Source organism: Manis pentadactyla, chromosome 17 (genome assembly GCF_030020395.1).
Source record: "Manis pentadactyla isolate mManPen7 chromosome 17, mManPen7.hap1, whole genome shotgun sequence".
Lineage (NCBI taxonomy): Eukaryota > Metazoa > Chordata > Mammalia > Pholidota > Manidae > Manis > Manis pentadactyla.
The window spans coordinates 35265499-35292459 of record NC_080035.1 but is presented as its reverse complement, the minus strand read 5'-3'; the positions used below and the strand labels follow the sequence as shown (position 1 = coordinate 35292459).

At 36.7% G+C, this 26961-nt stretch overlaps 1 protein-coding gene across 5 annotated transcripts in view; it reads left to right on the top strand.

The window, feature by feature from the left end:
• KLF12 (KLF transcription factor 12) overlaps positions 1 to 26961 on the top strand; it is a 445357-nt gene that overhangs the window by 64789 nt on the left and 353607 nt on the right. The window contains exon 1 of one of the 5 annotated variants that reach the window (XM_036893685.2): positions 5711 to 7836. The exons of the other annotated variants lie outside the window; for them this stretch is intronic. The gene's annotated coding sequence lies outside the window, so the exon portion shown is untranslated. Of the gene's footprint in view, positions 1 to 5710; positions 7837 to 26961 lie in introns of those variants that run through there. 5 annotated transcript variants of the gene reach the window in all.

Sequence of the window (26961 nt, the reverse complement as noted above, 5' to 3'; positions counted from 1 at the left end):
CAATAGCTATTGCCTACTGGCTGTCTGCTCTCTGCAACAACTGTGTTTAAGGTAAATTGATGCTGTGGTTTTTCTTGTAACTGTCACCATTGCTTAAGCCATACCCTTCTATGTTAAATGAAAAATCTGTGGACACACCTTGGCTGTTTCATGTGCTGAGCCACAGGGAGCTCTGCCTGCAAGGAAGTGAAGACCGACTGGAAGGCAGAGAAGGGCCTTGTAATACCAGGGGAAGTAGGTTATGGGGTGGGGATCATGGCTACCATTGGTTTGCATGTGTTGGAGGTGAGCACCGAATGTGCACAATGATGATAGAGACCAGACCTACTGGGGCAAGTTGCTGCTTTCTGTTGCATTTTGTAAAGAACTAAGAAAATGCAATTTGCAAGTATCCTCAGATACTTAGTTGGCAAGGTAAATGCCTTGCATTGATTGGTTTGTTATTGTGGCCCATGAGCACAACCATCTTCTTTTTTTGCTTTTGCTTCTAATAAATTGTTTTGCAGACAGGGTTTTGCTTTTTAAAGACATTTAAGTGAGTGGAATAGATTTGAAAAAAAAAAAAGTCTTAATTTCCAACTAACTATGCTATCAGTACAAGGCATTTCAGTGAGAGAGTAAAGGACAGACTTTGACTTAATAAAGTTCAAGCCAACTTTCCTTCTGGTTTTTTTTTTTTTTTTTGCCATGACTGCTCTGATGCTTTAAAAATATTTCGTAGTATTGTCAATGGCTGGTATCCTGGGACTTGAGAAGATGTGTTTACTGAGAAGTTGTTTACTGTTTACTGTTGCCTATCCTTCTAGAAGCTCTTGAGCAAGAAATTTAGCTTCTTTGTCTTAATTTCCCTGCCCTTAAGATGTTAAGTATTATAATTATGCCCTGCTTCCTTCATAGGGATGTTATGATGCTCTACTGTAATGTTTTGAAATAAATGTCACATGTAAATACAGAGTATAATATAATAATGGAACTTTTATTCTTAAATGTCACATCTTTGCTCACTAATTTTAAATTGTGATAGATGTGCACTGAAGATATTTAAGCTCATGAATCACTTAAGATCATAGGTATAATGCTTTTTTGTTTATTTGGAGAAATAAGGGTGGGCAGTTTTATCAAGAATGGAAAGTACACTGTCCAGTGCATGGACGCTCCTGCTGCTCCTCTAGGCTGTAGGACAGATGGGCACACAAGCACGGCCAGAACACAGCACAGCTACATGAAGTGGGGAGGCAGCGCAGCTGTGACAGTTACCCTGCAGGGATACCGGGCTTGCGTCTTGGAGGTCTCTGTCATTGCATGTGTGCTCCTGGGTAAGTCATGAGCTGTCTCTCATTTGTAAAATGAGTTGTGTGAGCTTGCTCATCCCTGAGTTTCTTGGTGTTCTGTCATCTTAAAGCCAAGTGTCCGCTTTCCCACCCACCCACGCCAGCTCTCCCGTCAGGGTCGGGACTCGGGCTCGGCCCGCTGCCAGGGAGCTGATGCAGATCTTGGTGGTGCCTCCCTGTGGGACATCAGTTGCTGATGAAAACTCCAGCTCCTGACAGAAAGAGTACCCTTCATGGTTGGTTTTCACTTTTGTTTTTGTTCTGTATAATGTATAAATTAATTTTGTTCCAAGTATCTAGAAGTGTAAACAATAACTCTGAGTTGCTTGGACTTCTCTTTATGAATTGTCCTAGCTGTTGTGACTAACCTAGTGGTTGCTAGCCTTGGAGTTAGGAGTGGACTTTATAATTTCTTGTTTTAACCCCCTTTGGACTAAGAATTTGATACTGTGAGTAGTCTGAAATACCTGTTGGAGGTATTCTGGAGCATTTTCAAATTTTATATACCTTATTGTATTTTATGTGATGGACACGTGGAAAAGTTTACTGGGACAGGGATTCTATGAAAATATTATCACCCACATTACTTTTCTTGTAACTACATAAGCCTTTAAATGTTCATAGCAATTTTATGTACCAACTAGTCCCACAGAGTGAATTTATTTCCAGTTTTCCAATGAATATGACTCTCTAAGTCCCATTTCAACCCCTCATTGTGACCCAAATGCAGACATGCCAGAGGTTTTCTCTTTGCTTCCACTTTGTCTTCCCTCTCATCTGGTACAATTTTAAGCAACATTTGTAGCTCATTTTCTCATCCAGAAATTCAAGCACTCATAGCCATTCATTCTGCCCTTGCTGAATATCTGCTGTGTGCAAAGTCCACTATCTGGGTATGTAAGCTCCGCCTCTTAGAAAGCATTGTTCTGGCTGTCACTGAGCCAATGGAAGCAAGATGTTGAATGGTGAACAGCTCTAGCCTCTGACTGCCAGGGTTTGCATCCCACTCCACTGCTTATTCAGTGTGTGCCTTTGGTCAGCTTTTAACTCCTCTATACTTTTGCCTCATCTGTGAAATAGGGATGTTATCCCTACCTGGTAGGTTATCAAGAGCACTGATTGAATTAATACACAGGAGGGACTTAGTACAGTGCCTAACACATGTAACCTTTATTTTTTAACAATATTAGTTGTTGTAGTAATATTGATAGTGGTAGGTAGTATTTCTCACCATCATGATTCTCACAGTTTAACAGAAAGTTGAGAGTTCTATTAAAAGGAATGTGTATTAACTATAAATAAAGTATGTTTAGAGTACAGTTTTTCACCACCAATGGCAAATGGAATTTTTCTCTGTGAATATTAAATAAAAGTAGCTAATATATTAAGTATGCTTTGATGCATAATCCAGCTTTAATTATTTTAGGTATTTAAGTTTATTATAGCAAGGATCTGAAGATGCTCATTGTAAACATATGGCTGAAAATAAAATCTACATAATAGAGCTTTCTGATGGATACACTGGCTCTCTCCCATTTAGGTGTAAGCAAATCAACAGTTTCTTTCTTAATGATTGCTGGTGTGATTGTGGTGGGTGTAGACAGAAGGCGTCCAGGGAGTACTCCAGAGGTGTGCAGAGAAAAGCAAGACTATTGATTGGTAGGGATTATGAGGAAAGGCCCAGCAATCAGGGAATGGAGTGGTTTGGAAGTTCATGAGGCAGAGATGAGCAGGTTATATGCAGACAGAAAGCCAGTTAACTTGCAACTTTTCATCTCCATCGTGATAATGGGAGAAAAGAACAGATAGAGGTGATCATGTTTGATTGTGCTTGATTCTCTACTGGCTGTGATGTCCAAGTGGCATTATTTAAAACTTAGGGACCTGGAATGGAAACTTGGTTAGAAGGAAGAACTCTTACTTTGAATGGTCTGTAGTAAGATCTGGCCAAGGTGCTGGAGTGTGATGTTGGCCAGGGTTGATAGTCTGCCTTCTTGGCTTTTAACTTGAGTCTCAGTTTGATAATTGGACGCATTGTAATTTCCTTTCCAGAGGGTGTCAAAAGCTAATTTTCAGTGGTAGTCTTCTCAAGAGTGGTACTAGCTGGAAACCTAAACAAAAACCAAAAACCTTAGAACAACTGATTTAAAAAATACAGTTCTCAGAATTGCCTTACTTTTCCATTCCCCAGTGTTTATCTCAAATGCCTTCAACTCCCATTACTACAATGTTGCCTTAAATGTTTCCAAACACGCATCCTTAAGAAGAGCAGAGCTGCCTGATCATGTAGGGTGTAAGCATACTGCCTTATTCTTATTCAGAATGGCTGTACTATTTAAGCATCCACCAGTGGTGTGCAAAATTTTCCTTTTTGCTAAGTCACTAGCAAAACTTGGTGTTATTCTCTTTCTAATTTTTATCAGTCTGATAGGTATTAAGTAATATGTTGTTATTTGGATATGTACTTCTTTGATTTCTACTGAGTTTTAATTTCCCTCTCCTCCCTCATTATAATATCTTTTGCCTTTATGGAAATTCAGACCCTCCTTCATTCCTATTGAACTGTTGAAATGTCATTTTAACTGGAACCTCCACCTCTCATTCCTTACCCCCACCTTGCTCAAAACTGCCAGATTCATTCACCTAAAGTTGTCACATGTGTCCTCTACTCATGATCTCTAATGGCTCCGCTGGTGTGAGTTACCCCCTCCCTCAGCCACCCCTCCTCTGCCATCAGCACAGTGTGGCTTGTCCCACAGTGTATTTTTTTATTTTTAGCCTTGACGCCCACAGCTCCCCATGGCCCCTGATACATATTAGGTCTCCTCACTGTGCATTACTCCCACTTCTGTCAGAACTCCTCTTCATTTTGCTTTTTACGTTTGATGTTACACAGAATTTGGTACATACATAGTTAAAACAATCAAATTGACCAACAGAGCTTGTTAAGAAAAAGCAGCAGTTCATTGCTTGTTTTCTTTCCCTTGTTTTTTCCATCCTCTGAGGAACTACTGAGTTGGATTTTCAAACTTTAAATAACTTGCATGCAGTGCTTTTTCTTTGTTTTTCTTCCTTTCGTGTTAGCCCTTACCAGTGGACTTCCCAGTGTGTCATCAGAGGGCTTGGCTCATTTCAGCTTCCTGCCTTCCACCAAACGCACACCTTTTTCTGTCTCTCCAGTGTAGCGTTCCCTTTGGTTGTGTCAATAACTGTTGAAATAATTACACCTGTGGAGATGCTCACAGCTGTGCTGTGTACAATTTTTATTCTCCTTTCATCTACATTTTATTGTCTGAATTTTTGTTTGTTTGCTAATTTTTATCACTGCTTCAGTCCCTGAGGTATCCAATTCTCCTGTCTGTGTGTTCAGATGGGTGAGGTGTTAATGTGAGCTCCTTATTTTGGGGGCCATCAGCCTGCTCTGTCTGTGTACAGCTCTTGTCTTGGAGCCCCCTAAGCATCCCGTCCTCTCCCTTCACCCTCAATCTCTATCTCAGAGTTCCTTCTTCTTTGTTTACTTGCTTCTTTGCTATGCATATCGTCTTTCCTGAGAGGGAAGGTTGTAGGAGAGGTACATTTTTGACATGTAGCATGTTGAGAATATCATTACCTTTATACTTAGTTGATGGTGTAATTGGGTGTGGAATTCAGGATTGGAAATAATTTTCCTTTGGGATTTTGAAGACATTCCCCCACTCTCCTTTCCACTGGGAGGCCATTATGATTCCCAGTACTTTTGTCGATGGTCTTTTCTCCCCCAGCTCTCCAGTTTTCTCTCTCTCTGAAATCTTAAAGAAGTGTTCTTATTCCAAAAGTTCTGAGTTTCTCAGTGACATGCCTCTGTGTGGTCTGTTTTCATCAAGTTTTGCTGGGTACCTAGTTGGCCCTATCATTCTGGACACTTAGACCTTTGTTTTAAGGATTTTCTTTTTTACAGGACAGAAATCTTTTGTTATCCGAACTGATCCATTTACTGAGTTCAGATAGCAGGTAACTAGACACAGACTTAACAGGGGATCCAGGGGTGCCTCCGAAGATTACTACCTCATATTTTATTTCCATCATCTATTCAGTTCTTCAGTTCAGGGGTTGAGAGTTTGGGGAGCAGGGGGGTCCCTGTTTGGTTGATGCTATCCTCATCTCCATTTCTCTGTTTTCCCTTTAAGTCCTATATTCTGATGTTGGATATTCTGAGCTGAAATTCCAATTTTCTTATTTTGTTCCTACTCTCTGTCTTCTGTTCTTTCTGAAAAATGGTTCCCATCCTGTTATTTATTACTTTTTTTGTTATATTTTTAATGTCTAAAAACACTTTTTGTTGCTTTTATTCTTACAATCATCCTTTTAAAATGGCATCCTCTTGTTGTTTTTCTGAATGCATTAATAATATCAATAATCTCTGGTTGGAGCAGTAAACAGCTCCCTGGTTCCTTGGAGCTCTTCAATGGGCTTCTCTGCAGAGTCCCCAAGCTGGGTTACTATTTGCAGGGCCCCTAGTGGCAGGAAGTATCTTTAGGCTTGATTAAGGCTTAGTTAGGTTCTCTCCAGAAAGATCTTCCAGACTCCTGCCCACAGGTACAGTCCAGGCAACAGTTTGTAACCTGAATGAGAAGAAAAGTGGACGTGTCAACACTCTGCCCTCCCTCACTCTGTTCCCTTTATGCCTCCCTCACCCACCTGGCATCCCTGTTCTCTCAGTAGAAGCCCAGGTTTTACTCTATACAGAGAATGAACCGCTGGTCTTCTAGGATTGGGGAGGGTAGACGCCTGTGTTCACTAAGGTATGGCATCTGGAGATCGAACTAATTCTTAGAGGGATTGTCAACTAATCTCTCTTGTTTTAGCTAAATTTTACCCCCATTTCTAGGGTTATAGAGAGCTAAATGCCTCCTGGATTTGGGGAGGTTTTGTTGGGTAAGTCATACTGCTTCTCAGGTTTCCTCACAATCGGCTTAGCCTCTTTCAGCTTTTGAGGGCCTGCTAAATCTTTTTCCTTGCCTCCATCTGCTTTTTCCTTTCCAAAAAGTTTGTTTTTTTGCTCCTGTTGACTCATCTCACATTCTATGCCTAAAGAAAATCTGTTACCTCTTATTTTATTTGAACTGGGGAGAGATTGAAATTCAATGTGCATAATCAGCCTGCTCTTTCTTTACCCAGAAGTCAGATTCCTGTTGGCCATTTGAGTTTCCCTTCTGTCAATCATTTATCCATATGTTGTACCAGGTTTTTCTATTAAGTTTTTTTATCTTTTTCTTTGTGGATTTCCTTATATATTCTAGATTTTTAATTCCTTATTGAATTTGTATCCTTATATCAATAGTTTCGGGCTGTATGGTTAAGTTCTACTCTCAAAATTTTAATTTTCTGAACTGTGAAATTAAATGCTAATATTGTTGGACTCTTAAGTGTGCATCCTTGCTGTGTGGGATCCCCAAAACATAAGTGCTACAGTGATTTAGTGCTTAAAACTTTTCTTTCTCTTTTTTATAAAATGACAGCATTGAAAAAAGACCTATTATGTTTGTAGTGTCTGTTTTGTGTGAGTTTGTCTTGGTTAGGGATATAGGCAGATTGTCCAGCTCCGGCAGAGGCTGATTGTTCTACAGTATCTGTTCTTTCTTTCTTCTATGGTGATAGGTTTTCACTTGTGTACATGGCTTCCCAGAATAAATAAGGTATTTTCCAGCCTCTAGAGGTAGCCAAGTAAGTTCCAGCCAGTAAACTGTAAATGGGTGTTCAGTAGCAGTTTCTGTTGACCCACCTTTGAAGTCACCTACTGCATTCCGTTCACCCCAAATCTTCATCCTTTTTTCATACCTGTTGGGTGGAATGTGGATACAGTGGTTGGAGGAGTAGATGGGGTCCAACTCTAGGAATGGTGGTGCTGTGAGCGGGAACGTTCGTGGGTTCTGTGAGACTCAAGAGAGCAGAACTCCACACAGCCCTTGACTGTCTGCATTCTGAGTGCTAGAGAGAGAAACTGCAGTCACGCCTAAGCCACTGCCCTTTTAAGTTTGCTGACAGCTGCAGCTAAACCCAATCCTAAGCAGACATACCACCTCAAATTTGCCTAATCAAAAATAGGTTTATGGTTTATTGGCTTACGGAACAGGTTTATCCAAGAGGTGAAGCTGTTTTTAAGTACCGCCCCATGCAGCAGCTTAAATTATGTCATCAGTACCCTGTTTCTCTGTTTACTTTTGCTTCTGCTTGCTTTATTCTCAGACTATTAGAATTTGGCAACAGTATGGCTGCTGGGTGTCTCCATTGTAAAAACATTTTATATTATTAGAGAAAGAGCGAGCACTTTGATCTGATAACCTAACAGTTAGCCTGGTCACCCATTCCCTAAACCAGTCAAGGTGATCAGGGGGAGAATACTCAGATCAGTTCAGCCAGGGTCATATGCCCACTCGGGCTGGAGGGGAAGGCAATCCTTATCCAAATATATAGACTAAGCAGAATTCCTTTGGGATGAAGCACGGCTGATTCCAAGAAGACACTGGTAAGGTAAATATATGTGCAGTTATATTGTATATAACTAAGCTTCGTATTGCTATGATTTTAAGATATATATGTTAAATTCTTGCTTTTTCTGTTTTTTTTCTTTACAGTATTTCTTCCCAGAGAAAGCCATGAATGGTAAACCAAAGAATTTATAGGATAATCAATGACAGTAAATTGATAAAAAAATAAAATTAATACTTAAAATGGTATAGTAAGGAGGTACAAAGTATTCTTTACCTATGTAGAATACAGTAATAAGATGATGAGATGAAAATACCTGATGATCAGATTTTTAAAAATCATGTTTTCTAGAGATCATTTCTCTTGGTGATAATTAAACATTCCTTACTATAGTGGTTATAGTGTATTTGAGCAAACTTGTCTCATCTATAGTCAAGAATTGAATACCCTTATATGATTAATTTTTAATTTCATCTCTTACGAGTAAGTCTTCTTTTTCTCTTAACGATCCTCTGTATAGGCTCCACCCTGTGTCATAGTTGACCCCAGATTCCTTTTTTTTTTTGGGTGGAAATAAAAATCTTTAAGAGCCCCTCAAAATAAAATGGAATGCACTGTTTCTTTTATGAAACAAAAAGTGTAGTATTTTTAATACATTTTTTTGAAGAGGTCTTATAGCCTGTGAGCAAACTATGTCCATAATCTTGTGCTTTTACACTTTATTGAGGTCTGATACTAAAAAAAAAAACTTCGTGTATTTAATGTATATAATTTGATGAGTTTGAACATACGTAAACACATGTAATATAATACCATCATCATAACCAAAGTAATAAACATATCCACCAGCTCCAAGAGTTTCTTTGTGTGCCTTTGCACTTTTTTTTTTTTTGTTTTTGGTGGCAGAACACTTTTATTAAAAGGGGATCTACTCTTAACACATTTTTAAGTGCAAAACACCATATTGTGAACTCTAGGCAGTGTGTTGTATAACAGGTCTCTAGAACTTGTTTTGTATAACTGTCACTTTATATCCATTGAATAACTCCCCTTACATAACTTTTGAAAAATTTAGCCTTGGATAGAAAGTGAGGCAGGCATTTAAAAAAATTAACTTTCTAAAAAAAATTTTAGATTTATAGAAATAATTGTGAAAACAGAGGATAGTACAGAGGGTTCTCATACACCCAACGCCCAGTTCCCCCTATTACTAACATTCTATATTAGTATGGTATATTTCTTATAATCAGTGAACCAATACTGACAAATTATTATTAAACTAAAGTCCATACTTGATTGAGATCTCTTCAGTTTTTACCCATGGTCCTTTCTCTGTTGCAGGATGCCCTCCAACATCCCACACTACATTTTGTAAGATCATGTTTCTTTGGCTTCTCTTGGCTGTGACAGTTTAAGACTTTCCTTGCACCTGGTGACCTTGGCAGTTTGAGGAGCAGAGGTCAAATATTTTTTAGGATGTTTTCCACTTAGGGTGTGTCTGATGGTCCTTCTCATGATTTGTTAAGAGTTGTGGTTTTTGAGAGAAGGATCGCAGAGGTAATGTGCCATTGTCATTATATCAGATCAACAGTTCATCCTATCCAAATGACTTATCATTCTTGATACTGACCTTGATTTGATTACCTGTTGAGATAGGGTTTGTTAGGTTTCTCCGCTGCGAAGTTATCCCCTCTCCTTCTTTCCTTACTGTTACTCTTTGAAAAGGAGTCACTATGTGTTCCTCAAACTTAAGGAATTGGGAGTTTTGTTCCACCTTCTTGAAGGTGAAGTATACACAAAAATTATTTGGAATTCTTCAGCTTATGAGATTTATGTCTTCTCCCTTATTTATCTGTCTATTTGTCTGTCTTATCAATCTATCTATACCTATCTAAACATTTATATCACTATAGACTTTTGCATGTTTACTTTATACTTTGGGTTGTAATCTAATAGTGCCTTTTTTGTTTGCTCAAATTGTCCTAGCTTTGGCCATTGGGAACTCTTTTAGTTGGCCCTTGCATCCCTTTAACAGACTTCCATTATTGTGATTGGTTGTTCAGTTTTGTTTTTTAAGTATTTCTCTACTTTATGGAACTACAAGATGCTATGTACTCATTTTGTGTATGTCAGTCCTAGAATTAGCTATTTCTCCAAGGAGACCTGGTTCTTGTTATTGGAGAACAGTATACAAGCCAAGATCTGTGTCCTAGGTGTGCTTACTGCTGCTAGGGTATCGCAAAGCAGGTGTTTTTGTTATCCCATTTTACAGATGCAGAATTGGAGATCCCAGATAACAGTGCTGGTAAAGGAAGAGGGTAGAAGTAGTTGTGGTCGGATTGTGGAGTAAGTGACCTTTTTTTCTGGCTAGTTTCCCTTACATTCCTTGGCATTTTGGGGACTGATAGGATTTTTCCCCCCTCACTGATATTTTTGTGAGGTAGTTTGTTTTCCTGGGAACTCTTATGAGTCATTTATCTAAGGGCAAAGTATAAGAGTGTTTTTATTAATGTTCATTGATTGACCATTTTGTTCTTACTTTTATTTTTGCAGTTTGCCAAAAAGTTACAGAAATGAAATACAATCTGCTAAAGAGTATTATATATTGTTGATGAAAATAAGAATAGATGCAAAATTCCTTAGAAGACCATCAGTAAACATAGAACCCTGTAGCAATGTTTGATGGATGTAGTGTCCCACTTTCTTCCTTCAGCCTAAACTGCAATTGTGGTGAGGACTTGTTTAATTTATTATAATTTGATCCATTGCCCAATTTTTACCATTTTAGTCTTTATTGAAAACATAAGTATTACCTTGAGAGACATACAAACCTTTCTCAAGGAACTCTTCTCAAGAGAAAAATTCAAAACTGCTATGTCTTTGTACAATGTATACTATTTTTGTTTCTTTCCATTAATTAGTCAGTCAGTCAATGCTCTTTAGAAATGGGAACTTAGTAGCTTTTATTGATCATCATGGTTCAGGACCAGAATACTTGTATAATTGGAATTAACTATGTGTTTGCAAAATATCAAGAAACAGTGAAACCATTTTGGAATGGTTTGACATACACGCACACACGTGCATGCACGCACACACACGCTGGTTAATTTCCATTTTTCCACTGGGGCCTGCTGTGTGTGTAGGGGAGTTGGAATGCATTTTGTAGTTGTCTCAGTTTCATTGCTCTTGTGTTACTACAGACAGAATGGCCCTTAGACAAGCTACGGTGAGGTAACTTTTCCTTGTCCTCCTCCCCCACACCCGTATTTAGTCATCACTAAACATATTCTATTCTTTTAAAGCTTTTTAAGTGCATTAATTTTTGATGTTTGAAATGGTTTAATCTGTCAAAGGACGAGGGTCTTAATTTTATTTTCCTTCTGGCCATTAGCAGGATAATTAGAAAAGCTTGAGTAGCGCTAGACCCTTATTTCAGCCAATTTTTCAAGTTTATAGGCTTAATGAAAAAATAATATTTCATGAAGGAAATCTCAGTTTAACCTTGTGGAGAGGTTTTTCAGTCAGTTAATCAGATGTTACTTATTACATAGAATCTTACTTACCTTTCTTCTTCGTCTTTCTTTTTGATTTGGAAAATCCTGAGAAAGATCCTGACTAATCTTTGCTGCTAGCTTGAATCTCTAATTTTACTTCATTTTTTTCTACTTTGCTGTGTCTCCTGGGATATGTAGGTACTAGAAAGTCTTCCTTCCCATAGAGATCATTGTGCTGTCTCAATTTTAATTTGTGCCTCAGTTAATGCTTTTCTCATACTCATTTAAATGCTTTATGAGTTCCTGTTCTCTGAAGCATAGATCTTATCTGTTTGATTGAATGACACATTGCAAATATTTAATGTTACATATTTATGAGGGCTTTTTGAATTACTTTATTATCCTTTTGGACATACTTATCAGTTCTTACTTAATTGATGTTAAGACTCAGCAATCTATTAAGTGTCTCAGTCAATTCAAACTCAGGCTGTAACTAGGATTCTGATAGCCTTAACTCCAACAATGTTCAACAGAGATGAATAAAAACCTGATTGTATTCTGGGTTTGCTTCTTTGTAGTGGTCTTTGGGACCCCCTGAGCTTTTGGTATCATCATTACAGTAAAAACATGGAAAACTGCTTGGCAGGTGAGATGCTGCCAGAGTCAGATTCATTTTCAAGACTAGGTCCTCATGCTGCTGAGACCTTATCTATTCATAATTACTCAGTAGACAGCCTCATTCTAAATATTGAAATAAGGTATGAATAAACCATATACAGTACAGAAAATAATAATGGCAAAAGCAATGTATAGCACTTACTTAGTCTATACGTATTTTATTTGAAGAAAGTACAATGTCATAATCATTTTGCAAGGCATGAATGGTATAGTTATTGTGGGGGTTCAGAGATGGTGGAGACGTAGGTCATAATTTCTTTGAGGAAGTTGCTTTCAAGCTCAGTTGTAAAGGTGGAATTTCTGTCAGACAGTTGAGGTGGAAGGAAGAATGCGAGCAAAAGTGCTAAGGAGGAATGGTGTGCACAGGTGGCTGAGTGTGGTTGGGTGAGATGTGTACATGGTGGGGAATAATTTTTGAGATGTGGTTTGGGGTTATATTATTTATCTTATTTAATGCTACTCTAGACAGCTGTGATGGCACAAATGGAAAAGGTCTCAAAGTAAGTTTTTCTCAGAACCCATAGGACTTGGCACCTGATTGAATGGGGCAGGTCTAGGTGGAAGAGGATGGGTCAAGAATGGTGTCAAGCTTTTTAAGTCAAGGAGACTTTGGAGAGAATTTCAGAAGAGCTAATGTTAATTCAGGCCTGCTTTGCTGAGACAGGATTTTTGTGATACTTGTTAACTCTGGGTTGCATGAGTTCATATTATATATAAGGTGTGTGTTTATGGAGAGGGAGCAGCTCCCTAAAGAAATTGTACAGAAAATGCCTATTGGTAGCAACAGCTTTGTTATGTAGTACATTCAATGTGCTAAGTGAGGTATTATTCTAAGAGCCTCTTGTTCAGTCTTAAGTGGTTTGAAAATAAGGCAGAGAGGTTGTGGGCATACTGATGATGGCACTGAGTTTATAGTACTGGAAATCCATTTCATTCCTGAAACTATTGACCTCATGGAGGCACTTGAGGCCTCTGGAATCCTGTGCCCTGGTCCAGGACTGCAGATGTCCGGTGTGCCCACTCAGGGCACCTGTGTTTTCCTAACACCCAGGTGGTGGTCCAGATTGCGTAGTCTTGTATGTCCTATACCAGTGGTACAGAGCACTCCTTTCTCTCCTCCTCAGGGGTGCTGCCCTTGATGGCATTAAGCTTGTGTGCTTTGAGGGACTGTGGAGTTTTTAGCACTTGGCACTATGGCTGGTACCCAGTAGACTCAATCAAACAGAAGTGAATTGATCATGAGTTATTCCCATAGTCTGTCGCAGATTGAGTTTTCAGACACATATTCAGTTGACCGTTTATTAGGGACAAATCAAGGGAGTTGTATGTCTGATTTGCTATTTATATATTTTAATATGTGATAACTGTGGTTGAATTTTGCTTTGGCCAGAATGTCTAATACCACAGTCCATTTTTGACATTCATGAGTTTGTTTTTTAAACAAGTATACTTCATACATTTGACAAACTGGAAGGCAATATTTTATACTGAATTTTTGGACATTAAGTCTTGTGAAAGTTTAGGGGTATTACGGGAGGGTACACTGTGTACATCAACAGTTTCATGTAGTCAGTATTGGCCATTTTTGCCTCTGGCTCCTTGATCCACGCTGAGACTAAAGATACATGTAGCTTTTCCATCTGCATCTTAATTGTATTATATTTTTGAAACCGAATATTCGTCCTTTATTTTTTTCCTTTCCCTGACTTCCAAAAGTAATATTTTTGTAATAACTTTTTTTAACAAAGCCAAAGTGCAATAGTGGCATTATTTCTTTGTTGTTTATTTTTAATTTTTTTACCGAATTATATTTTCTTATGTAGTATTTTCCAGACAGAATATATAGAAGTGTGAGGGAACCCAAAAGTCTGATTAGACCAACTTGGCAGGGAGACCAGTAAAATTAAAGTATTGAGGTATTATTATTTCAAAATTATTTGGAATCAAGGAGAAAGCATCTCATAAACAGAAGATCTTATTAACTTAAAATGAAGTTGTTTGCTTTCACAGAACTTTCCAGGAAAGTACATAATATGCAAAATAAACCCATAGCTGTATTTTGAAAAATAGTAACCTCTGTTTCAGGTTAATGTTCTTTCATTAGTTAAAGATGTTTAAATCCTAATAATATAAAGCATATTTACCTCCCACGAGATCACCCCTCAGTTTTACATGTTTTAAGCTAAGCTATAAATGTAGCTGGAACAATTTTAATAACATTTCACAGATGTATGTCAAAAAGCAATTTAAAAGAAACATTGAGCTTTTGAAGTCAAACACCACCCCTTTTGATATGAAAGCAGTCAACTTAACTTTAACTGAACATTTCTTTGCACTTAAGTTAGAAATACCTTCAGTAAATCTTCTCTCGAGGGTTGAGATTTTCTATGATGACCATTTTATACTGGGCATACATAATCATTTATTTTCTGAATGGAAGGGTGGTTGGCAAATAACATCTGTTTTCATGTACAGCTCAACTATTACATGGAGCAACTGAAGGCAGTTACCTGTCCCCCTTCACATAGAATATCATTGTACCGTTTCCTCATGCCGCACACTGATTTTGTAGTGGATGATGAGGTTGTGAGTTTCTCAAGATCAAAGATTGTATAATTTTAGTGTCCATAGCCGAAGTATGTAGAACAATGCCAAGAAATAGTATGTGCTTAGTAAATGCTTGTTCAATGAATACATGATGGACTAAATGTATGTATGTATGTATGTATGTGTTGCAAATTATTTGCAATTGACAGATTTTCTTTTTGAAAAATTTATTTTTAAATAATTACGGGTTCGCAGGAATCCACCCCCGCATACAGGGAGAGCTCACGTTCCTTCATCCAGTTTCCCGCACTGGTAACGTCTTGCACGATTGTAGTATAACATCAAAACCAAGACATTGGTCCAGTCTGCAGAACTTACTCAGATTCTACTAGTTAGTTTTACGTGCACTCATTTGCATGTGCTTGTGTATATAGTTCTCTGCAATTTTGTCACACACATAGATTCATGTAACTACCGCCACAGTCAAGATTCAGAATGGTTCCATCCCTACAAGGCTTCCTGGTGCTACTCCTGTATTACTGCCCCCCACTTGCACCCCCTGCCCACCCCTCCAACACAAAACAGGTTTTTAATACTGCTGACTTTGGGCTTTGCATTTGGTCATGTATTGTGGCATATAAAAGAATTATATTTTCTGTTCAAGAAAAGAGAGCAGCGATGATAGCATTCTTGACTGTTGCCCTATCTGTATGTAGGTCATCCCTCACTCATGCCCAGTTTACACATTTTCTGTTTTAAAGAAACATCATCTTAAAGTTGGCTTCCTCAAAGTTATGAATTGTCAACATTATCATAATGGGAGTCCACTCCCATTAGTTAGAACTACATGTGATGTATTCATTATCCAGACAGTGTGTGAGGTTGCAAAATGTAAATAAAATGCTAAAAATGAGAATCGGTGTAAAGAGTTAAGTATTGACAAGCATATTTTAGGAAATGATCTTAAGGGCAAATAATTGATGCAGTCTCAGGTGCAATGAGTTGTTGTGTCCAGTGGGTTTTAATGGGCGTGACTGCAGATATCTTCTGCATAACTGAGGCTGTAATGGATGCGTGCAGTAGGCCGAGCATGTCTAAGTGTGCGACTTAATGTGTCGAAAGGGAGTCCATCCCTACAAGGATGTAACCACCCCTGTTTATTTAAGTATGGGGGAAACTTTTGATACAGAAATAGAAGTTTTGAAAATAAACATCTTTTACTGTCATGCCACAAAGACAAAAATAGCATGTCAAAGTTGATGTGTAGGCTATAAATTCATCAGCGTGAGACCCATCTTGCTCTGGGAGAAGACGCATTGTTTCCCCCTCTTTCCCACCTACTACTTTGACATTTCATTATGCTGGAAGATAAAGATTGGACGTTTCTTGGGAATTTCATCTTTGGGAGTGAAGGGCCTTCCCCTGCTGACTCTGCTTCTCACTTTTCTTCCTTCCCTGCCTTCCCCTGCCCCACCCTGAAGCTCCTGCTGGGGCAGAGCTAACAAGAAAAACCTGTTTTGTAAAGAAAAGCCTCCAGGCAACACCACCCGGGCCTTGGGGTAGGAAAAGTATTGCCACCTCCTCAGGTCTAAAAACCTTCAGCCTTTCTTGGGAACACCAAGTCCCGGCTCCTGTGTTTCATTCACCCTGGGAGCCTGCAGGTGGGCGTGGGGACACTGAGTCTGGCTGGATTAGTGTCAGGAAAGGCCTTTAAAAATAGCTTTTTTTTCATTTTTTGGAACATAACCTCCCTGTTCTAGTTTATTAACAATTAAGTCTTTTTTAACTCAAATATTAGACACTGTGGGAAGTTAAAAAAGCCTTTATCTTTGAGGAACTAACAGTCTTGAGGATTTCTCTACAAGGGAAAGAAACAAAGATTTACCAGTATGAAAAATAATATGTCATGAATATTTAAATACTGAGAGAATACATTGTTAACATGATAGAAGTGGCCTGAGCACCATCTGTGAAGATGAAGAGAACATGTGTTTTGAGATGGTTCTTAAGGAGTTGAGTGCTGGGCCCTGAAGAGGGGAGCCTTCAGAGAGGCAGAGGTGGGGCTTGGGCTGAGTGCTGGGTGGCTAGTAGGGGCTGAGGGGAGTGGCAGCGATCCCGGGTTCAAGTCCTTGCACTTACTAGACTGTTAAATCATGTTGAGTACCTTCCAATCAAATCTCTGACCTACCCTAAAATTGTGAATACAAATTAAAATACAGTTTATGAAAAAGTTCTATAAACTGCAGCATCCTGTACAGATTTGTGACATTACTTGTCTACCTGTCTGAGAAATCAAATGTTTTTCTTTCCTTTGTGTACAATTGAAATTGAGCATCTGAAAGGATGCTGATATTTACCTATTTTTAAGAGTGGAATGATACTGAAGTAACACAATTCAGATCATTTTAGGATGGAATATGTATTCCCCTTTCAGCCCATCAGTAATGAATTGTTCGAATGATCATCACCTTCAGCTTTTCTAAAAATGAGGAAAAGTTTGATTACTTCCAAAGGAGGCATGTATATCACATTTTTGTTTGGCTTCAATCTGGTTTTATGTCTTAGAAAAACAAATACAAGCAAACAAGACAAAAAGCTGTATGTGGAACTTCCCTTCCTCCTGTGAGCCCCACTTTACATGTCAGCTGCTGCCGTGGGGGTCCAAAGTAGTCATTATCCATGCCAGGGTCAGGGTAGTCAAACTAATAAGAATAAATGTATCACTTCCAACTGAGATCTGCTGTAGGATAAAGGGAAACATTCTGAAACAGGTACCTTATGAGGCCCTTTTCCCTGGGGAAGTAATTGGCTTACAGACATGAAGCAAGCTGTGGGATAAACAGGCCTGGGAAGCAGAACAGAGGTGTATGGATTGGGATAAAAATTAATTGCTAAAAACTTTAAGCCAGTGTGTATGATGTGCCTTTTTACAGTTTGCTACTCTGGAAGCTTAAAGTTACTGCTTTATCATCTTTACTACAGTGGTTAGTCTAGGCATTATGCTTTGTCCAACCTGAGATATTTTCAGAAGTAATACTCTTAGGATTTCAAGTACAGCTCCCTAATACTTTGCTTCCTAAAAACGGAATCAGAGTAACATATAAAAGGTACTAAAGTAAGATTTAGGTGATTAGTTTTATAAATCTGTATGGAGAATAAATTTCTAGAGTGAAGCCAAATCCAGAAATCATATATTGGAAGTAGATTGGTATGTTTGACTAAAAATTAAACATATCTGTGTAACAAAAATTTGATAAATTTAAATAACTATGAACTGGAAATTACCTGCAGTATATATGACAGTGAAAATTTTATACTTTAAAGGAAGAAACCTTTTAAGCAGAATAAGGCAGCTGTCCCAATGTAAATATTGGAGAAGATTTGAACAGGGATTTCAGAAAGGAAGACATTCAAATGTCTAGTAAATTGATGAACTGATATTTAATTTCACAGGTAGTCTAAGAAGTACAAAGTAGAATCTCTTTTTATTTTCTGCTGTCAGATTGGGTGAGATTAAAAAGATGGCCATACAAAATGTTGGGGAGGCTGTGGCAAATACACATGTGTATGTGCATTTATATTTTTCTGTGGAAGTATGCATAAACATTTAAAATGTGCTATCCTTTGGACCAGAAGTTTAATTTCTAGAAATAGAGTCAAAAAATGTAATTAAGAATATGTGCAAAGATTTGGCTACAGTTATGTTGACCAGATTGTTATTACTAAAAATTGTGAAGCAATCAAAATGCCGATTAGAGAGATAAAGAAGTATGATACATCGATAGAAGAAACACTAGGCTGCCATTAAAAACAAAATATTTTAATATTTATTGATAGGGAAGTTTGTCTTTGAGGTATTGTCAACTGAACAAAGCAGATTTCAAGATGGTATTTATGTCTAGGATATATAGTAACATTGAAAATTTGCTATATATTAGGTACTTTTCTAAATGCTTTACCTTGATTATCTCATTTAATATTCACAACATTCCTCTGAGTGGGTATTGACACCTTTTTAGGGATTTGTAAATAGAAGTATCAGGAGGCTAACTATCTCAAGGCCACACCAACAGGAAGTGTGGAGAAAGCGCTTAATAAGCAGCTTCCGGAATTTGTCCTTGTTTGTATGTGTATGCATATATGAAAGGGAATACACCACATGTAACAATGCTTACTTTTCGTTACTAGTATTTTAAGTGATCTTAATTTCCTTATTTATACTTTTCAGCATTGTCTAATGGTTTTAGACTATGCACATTATACTTTTCTAATCAGAAAAAAAGCTAGCTACTTTTATTTATTAATGTTTATATTATACAATAAATAGTGATTTTCAGTAGGGCAGGCAGCACTAGTTTTAATTTGTATATGATGTATATTAAGTTATATTTCAAAAAGAAGAGCTGAATAAAAAAATATATGGATGATTAACATATATAGTTGGTATTTTTAGTAATATCTATGGGACATTCATTGCATATTAGGAAATTAGCAAATGATGTTTTCTGATGTAATCTTGGGTAGATACAAAAAACTTTTAAAATAAAAACAATTGAACATGAAACACATATCATATTTAACTTCTAAGAATTTAAATACTTTTTATGAAAATCACAGAGGAAAAACTCCAGATTTTATTTTCATTAGTAAGCCATTTACTGGATACCAAGAATTTCCAGAAATAAAGAAGTGTAAAAATTTTTAGTGGAAGCAAAACCTCAGAAATATGTAATCTGTGTATCAGACAGTATATAATTTCGGTGTTGTTGAAAACTTCAGATGAAAATGCAGAAATGGGTCCCAGTCGTGACAGTAAGGTTGTGCACGTAAGATGGATAAGGTTGACTCATACACATGTGTAATAGGGAAGATACACGGAGAAGTAAGCATTGAGCTGACACTGAACACTGGATAGTCAGTAAGGTAAAGGACAGGCCAGTACCTGAGCAAGTGGGGGAAGCAAGAATGAGCCGAATGGAAATAGGCAGTCAGTTGGGTAGTGGATGGCCAGGAGCTTTGGGAAGTAAAGTGAAGGCGAATTACAGAGACCTTGCGTTGTGAAGTATTTATGTAGAAACTTTGACAGATAAATTAAAAAATTTTTTCTTTTTTTCAAGGCCTTCTACAAGAGTTCATGTTCGTTATAAGAGTCTGTGTCTAACAGTTTTGGAAGTTTCTGTTACACATCACAGGTTTTTATTTCCAGTTTTCAAACTGTATGGTCATACTATGTTAATGGTATTCTGTGGATTTTATGTGAGTAGCTATCAGCCTGATTTGGGACTCTGCACACTTGTGAACAAAGCTCTTAATTAAGGAACTCTGGTTTGGATGGGGCTTTGGACACCACTTAGTTTGACTTCCCAACTCAGTAGAGAGATTTCTGTTGTAATAATTCCAAAGGGGATTTACTAGTTGCCTAAAATAATGAATGGAAAGAGGAAGATTAGGACTTGAGCTCCTTGTAGCCCAGCATTTAAAGTAGCCTGTTTTATCTGTTGAAATACATATTTATAATGGCATGGAAATTTAAAACCACATGTTTTTTAGATGGTTTGTATTTAGTGGAAGAGAATCATGTATAATACTAAATTACCAGTTAAGTAATTTAATTTTTGAAATGCTTTTTAAATCTGTGTCATTTAGAAAAAAGAACATACCATTTCTGATTTGTTGAATACAGAGATTTGTTTAATGTATGAAACCAAAGAAATTAAAAGATTGACTTTTAAATCACATATAATATCAGATATAATAGCAGTGCTATACTGATGGGGTAAATAAGGAGAATTAGTTAAGGAAGGCATTGTGGAAAAAGCACATAAAGATAGGGATTGGTAGACCAAGGAAAGTTTCCATCTAGAAGGAATCTTCATTTGTTGGGATCTATTAAACCATCAAGACTTGAACTGTTTCCCTCATCTTTGTAGTTCCAGGATCTAGCATAGTGCCTTGCACATATTAGTCCTCAATTCTTCTCCTCCTCCTCCTTTTTATTAAACATAGTGCCTTTCCTATATTAAAAAGGGTAGTATAGCACAGAGAAGACAAGTAGTAATTCTGTAGCATCTTACTACGTTGATGGACAGTGACTGTAATGGGGTTTGTGATGGGGACTTGATAATGGGAGAGTCTAGTAACCATAATGTTGCTCATGTAATTGTACATTAAAGATAAATTAAAAAAAATAAAAAAAATTGGGGTCAGAGCTCTTCTAGCACTAAAATTTGTATTACATTTTTTAAATTATTGGATTACTGACTTAAAAATAAGAAAATGGGAGATGGGATAGGTGAAGTAGTGAAGGGGGAAAAATAGTGAGAATATTTGCTACCTTGATATGGGTGATAGTTACATGAGTATATACAAACATGTCAAAATTCATCAAGCATACACTAAGATTTGTACATTTTGTTGTATGTAATTCAGTATAAAATAATATCCTTAAAAAAATTTTAAATGGGTATTTCAGATTGAAAACTTTTATGATTTATCCTTAGTATTATAATAAAAATGTCTTTAAATTTCAAAAAAAAAAGTGTAGCAAGTAGATTTTAATAAATTGTACAGTGATCCAAAATTCAGTTTGAAATTGGGGAGACCGAAGTTGAGTCCTGACTTAAGCAATGCTTCCATCTCTGTGATGTAGGCAAGAGCTTACCTTCAAGTTACAATTTCCTGATTTGTTAAGTGGAATAGCAGGAGTAACTAATTCCAAACTTGTGACTTTAATAAGATAAATCTTGCAAAAGCCTTTAGCCCTGTGTTAGCTTAAATGTATAAATAAGCCCTGTGTTAGCTTAAATAGCTTAAATAAGAGACGTGAGGATATGGCAGAATGTTACTTACGTGGTTTGCATTAACATATAATTGTACTCTGTATGGCCTGCTGTAAGTTTCTAAGATATGATGCTAAGTAGCTTGAATATTACCTGTAGAATATGATTATTTTTTCTTTAAATTATGTTGATTGGAAGTAGGCCAGTGACAGGTTAGCAAATGATGTCTAGGTTTTGTTCTAGAACAGTGGAGCTCTTCAGACCTTTTCTCTTTTCTTCATGTAGGTATTTTAAATGTTGTTAAGGTCCATCTGAAGGTAAAGGGCGCTATCCCTGTGCTAAGGAGAAAGGGATTGGAATTTTCACTCATGTCAACAATTTTGTGGTTGAGTCTGAATCAGGTGGAGGAAAAGAGGTTGTAACATAGGAGGGAAATCATACTTTGCTGGGCAGAGCACATGCTCTGCCCTCAGCTTCCTCCAGTGGCTGCTTTTCTGACTCTTAATGCTTTATTCCAGAGGTAGCCCTCCTACCTTCAGTGGACTGTACTATTGGTAATCTTCTATTTCCCAATTTCCAAAAAGCCCTCTCCCATACTGGATAAAGCAAACACACCCTGCCCTCCCCCACAGCTCAGCTCTGGTTCTGCTTCCATCCAGCCCCAGATACCCACATCTCGGAGGGCATCGTGACTTGTATGTTTGGCTCATGTCAATTTACTCATGGGATTCAAGACAAATAATAACTTAAAATATGCTATAATATAAAAAAGCTACTGTGGAGTTTTATAGAGAAAATGCACATCTGTTTATAAGAAAATACAGAATTTTGAGTAACTTAGACCCATCAGTGGGGAATCAGATTCTACCCAAAGCAACTCTCCCTCCTTTCCACACTTGTCTTCCCACTGCCTTTTACGTGGCCCTGGTCCTGCCCTTAACTGCGGTCTAGAGGAAAGAGTTGATAAGCGGTGCCCTCAGGAGATCAAGTTAGAGAACCTAACTCAAGGGGAGCCAACATATTTAGGTAGGGAAAAAACTGCTCAGAAGATGATTAGAAGAAGGTGCTACTAATATTACAATGTAAGGCTCTTCCTGGAGGCTCAGATTTAGTGGTGTATAGAATAAAACAGGTGCTTAGAAAAATACTTGAGAACACATTGTGAAAGTGATATTGGGTGCCCTAGATGCCCAGATCCACTCATAGGTCTTTCTAAATTTTAGAAATCATGAGTGATTTGGACATGGAAGTAAAAAAGTAAAAACAGACCGGATTGAGTATATTCTGATGTATTCATACACTGACAAAGTGTAGCTAAGTGTGACCCGAGAGAAATGTGATTGGGATACATGCCTGTATTAAAGATAAAATATTAAAGATAAAATTTTTATTTAGTTGGAAACATTTAATAGGAAACAAGATGAAAATGAAGTAGATGACCAAATATGTTGAAATTTTCTTGTCATATATTTCTTAGCAATTCTCTCATTTTAAGGACAGATTAAAAACAACTGAGGAAAGCATATCGATGGAGGTTAAATAAAGAAATATAAGTAAAAGTACTGGCTGTATATGGTTTATTTATGTTTTTTGTTTGTTTCTTTTAGAGTCTTTGGAGAAAGTAGGCAATAAATATCAGAACTTGGTTCAAGCCCTGGTTCCACCATTAATATTGATTGGATGTCCTCTGTGTAACATTGGACAAGTTTTATTTCCTATTTGAGCTTCAGTTTCCTCATCTATGCAGTTATGAAAACCATCTAGTTACTAAAAGCATCTAGTTGGTAGTGTTGTACCGAGTGTGAAATGATAACTGTGTAAAATATCTGGCAAGGAGTCTAGAAACCAATACTCAAAGAATATTAACTGTTAATAATATTTATAATTACAGACTCCTTTGTGTGTCATATATTATTGCAGGTTATTTCTCTAGAGTTTTGTAATTTGTCATGTAATATATGTACTTCTAAACATTTTTGAAAATGCTCTTTTTCTTTATTTGTCTCTTATAATGTAAGCTTATAGGTGATTCTCTTACACACTGTAATTCTCTGTATCACCTAGCAAATTGTTCTTTAGCATCTTGTCAACATAAAGACTAAGAGAACATCTTAAATCTTGAAGCGTTTTCCACATAAGAATCATGTTTATTATATTGTTTGTCATAGTAAGACACATTCTAAGAGTGACCTTATTATTAATCTTTAGTTTTTTAATACATATTCCTATTTTAAATCTTTTTATTAACATTAATATTTAAAATAATGTCAGAAAATTATTCACAAAAATATCTATGGTGTATTTAGTTTCTTAAAAAAACACAAAGTTATGTCAGTGATGCAAAATAAGACAGGAAAGAAAAAAGCCTTACTCAAACCACCACATGATACTTATTTAAACTAATGTTTTGTACATTTTACTAATTCATCTTCTTATGCAGGTCCTGTTTACTTAGTATTGCTCTTTTTCCCATTTTTCTTAAATGTAGTTTAGAATGGCCGCATAATAGTCCATTACATTGCCTTACCATAATTAAACCTGCCATTTCCTTGTGATGAACTGCTTCTAGTTTTTTTGTTACAAATGGTGTTTCAGTGAGCTTTTTACACTTATAATTTTTCCCCCTTTTTTGTGGTGGGGAGATTAATTCACGAATATTATCACTGAGCCAAATGCTATCAGCTATTTTGACTTTTGAAACACAGGTGCCTTTCAGAAGGGTCCTGGTAGTTAGAATTGCCAGAAGGAACATGAGTAAGGTCATTTTTTACCATTTTTTTGCAAGCGATAAAATGGGTGTTAGTTTTAAATTGGCTAATTTAATTGATGCTAAGTGATATCTTACCTTTTTTATTTCTTTACCAGGAACAGATGAATTTTAAAGTCGTAATGAAAAAAAAAATCAACCTTTAAAAATGTGTATCTGGCTTATAGAGCGAGTTACTGATTATTTGACTTAATGTCAAATTTGCTTTAAACTCTTACTTATCTGAAGCCCCCGTTACCAGATGTAGAATTGGAAACCACTGTTTTGGTTTATGGCCATTTAAAAATAGCCTAGGGGATCTTTATCTTGAGTTTTATTATTAAAACCTATTACTGAGTGGTTCTCCTTAGCTTGATGTATCTTTCACCTAAATTGTCGGAGGAGAGAGATAAAACGTAGGGATGTTGGATGAATAGACCGAAAGGGGTAAGGGAATTTCCTTGAGGTGTATACTTAGGTGGAAAAAGAAATAAAGGGAGGAAAGTGTGAAAGCTAAAGAGAAAAAATAATATGGCTGTTCAGGAGGAAGATACGGAAGTAAGGTGGTAATAGATTTACTTGGAGCTTCTACTGTCTTCAAATGTCTTTGCAAATTCTCCTGCAAGCTGTAAGATAGACTTTACTGTATGTTTATTGATATGCAGTAGAGTAGCAACTAATTCTGCCTCTCTTTCCTATTGCCCATTTATTATTATTGTTTTTCTGATTCTATAAGACAAGCACTGTCTGACTTGCTGGCTGTTTCTGCCCTGCTGTTGCCGCAGTCGTAGCCCTGCTGCTTCCCCTCCGTGTGAATTTGCACTTCAGTGGCACCGTTTCCTGTCAGAAACCAGTTCAGGCCCCTGACATTTCTAGGTGGCAGTTCACACAGGAAAGGACCTGAAAAGTTTCACAGAGCATATGACTCGATCGTGGGATGAGGTGATCAACATGGTGCACAAAAGGGTCCCACCTTTCCATACCTTTTGTCCTCCGATGGGTCTGAGATGAGAGTGGTTCAAAAATTTAAAAATTGATATAACCATATTCCAGAACACAAATGACAGAATATTAGAACTGATGCTCAGAGTCGAGTCACCTGGACAGAAATCAGGTGAATGATATTGATGTTTGATTTTTAAGTCAGGTGATTTTTTTTATTGTAGTAAAATATACATAACATAAAATTGACCCATTTTAACATTTTTTATATGTTATTTGATAAAGTTACAGCTTTTCACAAGTGTGTGAAGCACTCTTCTAAATTATGGAAATTCATAGATGAGTAGGACCTAATTCTTCTCCTCAAACAGCAAAATTAGAGTTAAAACTGTATGCGTTTCTAAAACTAACTTGGAAATATGTGCATACCTAAGGTAGGAAAATGAAAACCATTCCTCCCCTGTTTCATAATAGAAGAAGCTTTACGTCTTATTTTCTTAATTTTCGTAAAATATACATTATATAAAATTGACCTTTAAACCATTTTTAGCTATGCAATTCAAGGTGATTTTTATTCAGTATGTAATTTAAGCTTCAAGAGGAATTACATAAAGTTTTATTAAAGAAGCATGAGCTAAAAAAGAAGGTTGATTTGCAAATCTTTCACATTTTTTGGGGAGTTAAAATAACTGATTTTCTTTCCTCTTCCGCCTTTCTTCTTTTTTCACACATATATTTTGGTAGTTGAACTATTGCCAAGTTCTTTTAAACCTGTTTTTCCTCTAACATAGAATCTTTTTTTTTACTCAAGGTCTTTAAGCAAAAGTAATTTTTTCATGAGTTGTATTTGCAATCTGTGCAATCATTTATAATTTATAATAAAATATGAAATTGACAATTGTGGATATATTTTAGTTGGCATGAATTATTATTAATAAAGTCAAGTTTTGAATAAGGGTACCCATACCTTAGCTGTCTTACAGGGAAAATCTTAGCACATCTAAATTATTTTAAAAAGTAACATTTGCATTTTTCCAAATATTTTTTTCCCTACTGTGGGAGTCTAGAAGAGTGATTATATATGGCAATAATCGGATTAGATGCCCGATATATCTACTTGGTCTCTTCCAGTAGCTGTATCTGCAGTCACTTGATTATCTCATCAGATCAGCCTAATGCATTTCATTTTACTTTATTGATTGATGATATAATCTGTATTAGTTTGAATTTATGACAGTAGTTACTTGTTTATAAAAAGGCAGAGCATGAACTTCTGTTACTCTGAATTCCCCTGAGTAACTTCCATGGTCAGTTTATGTACATAAATTATTTTATGGGCTAGAGAGGCCTATGGCAATGAAGTTTGCATATACTTAAACTATGCATTAATTAAAAAAAAAACTGTGAAAAAAACCAAAATGTCCATGTGTAATTTACTAATGTTCATAGCCCATTAGCACAATTAAGAACTTTCAAAATGACTTGAAAGCTGTATATCTGTTGCACTAAATGTGTCTGGGTGCTTCATCTGAGTGGATTAGTTACAAAGATTTCTCAGAAAACAGAGGTAGTTGGGAAGGAGTGACATCTGCGTAAAGGCACTTCCTTTTGCCACCTTTAATATATATTTTTAGAAGTATGGTTTAATCTTACTTCAGTTATTAAACTGCTTTAGGCTTTCTTCCAAGTATCACAGCCACACTGAAGGATTTATTTCCTCACATGTACTTTAAAACAGGGCTGTCAAACAAAGTAAGCAAACGCAAGCAGTAGGGATATAGCCTTCTTGTATTTCAGTTTATTTGCATTTGTTCATGATTTCTAAGCTATTTTAAATTCCCAGAGGAGGTTGCTTGTTTTAAAGCTCTATTATATACAAGTTGTTACCTGAAAGGATCTGTGAGATATCAAAGTAAATGTCAACTTAGTCAGTAAAAGATTTTTTTTTCTTCCCAAACTACATTGTGAAGGGA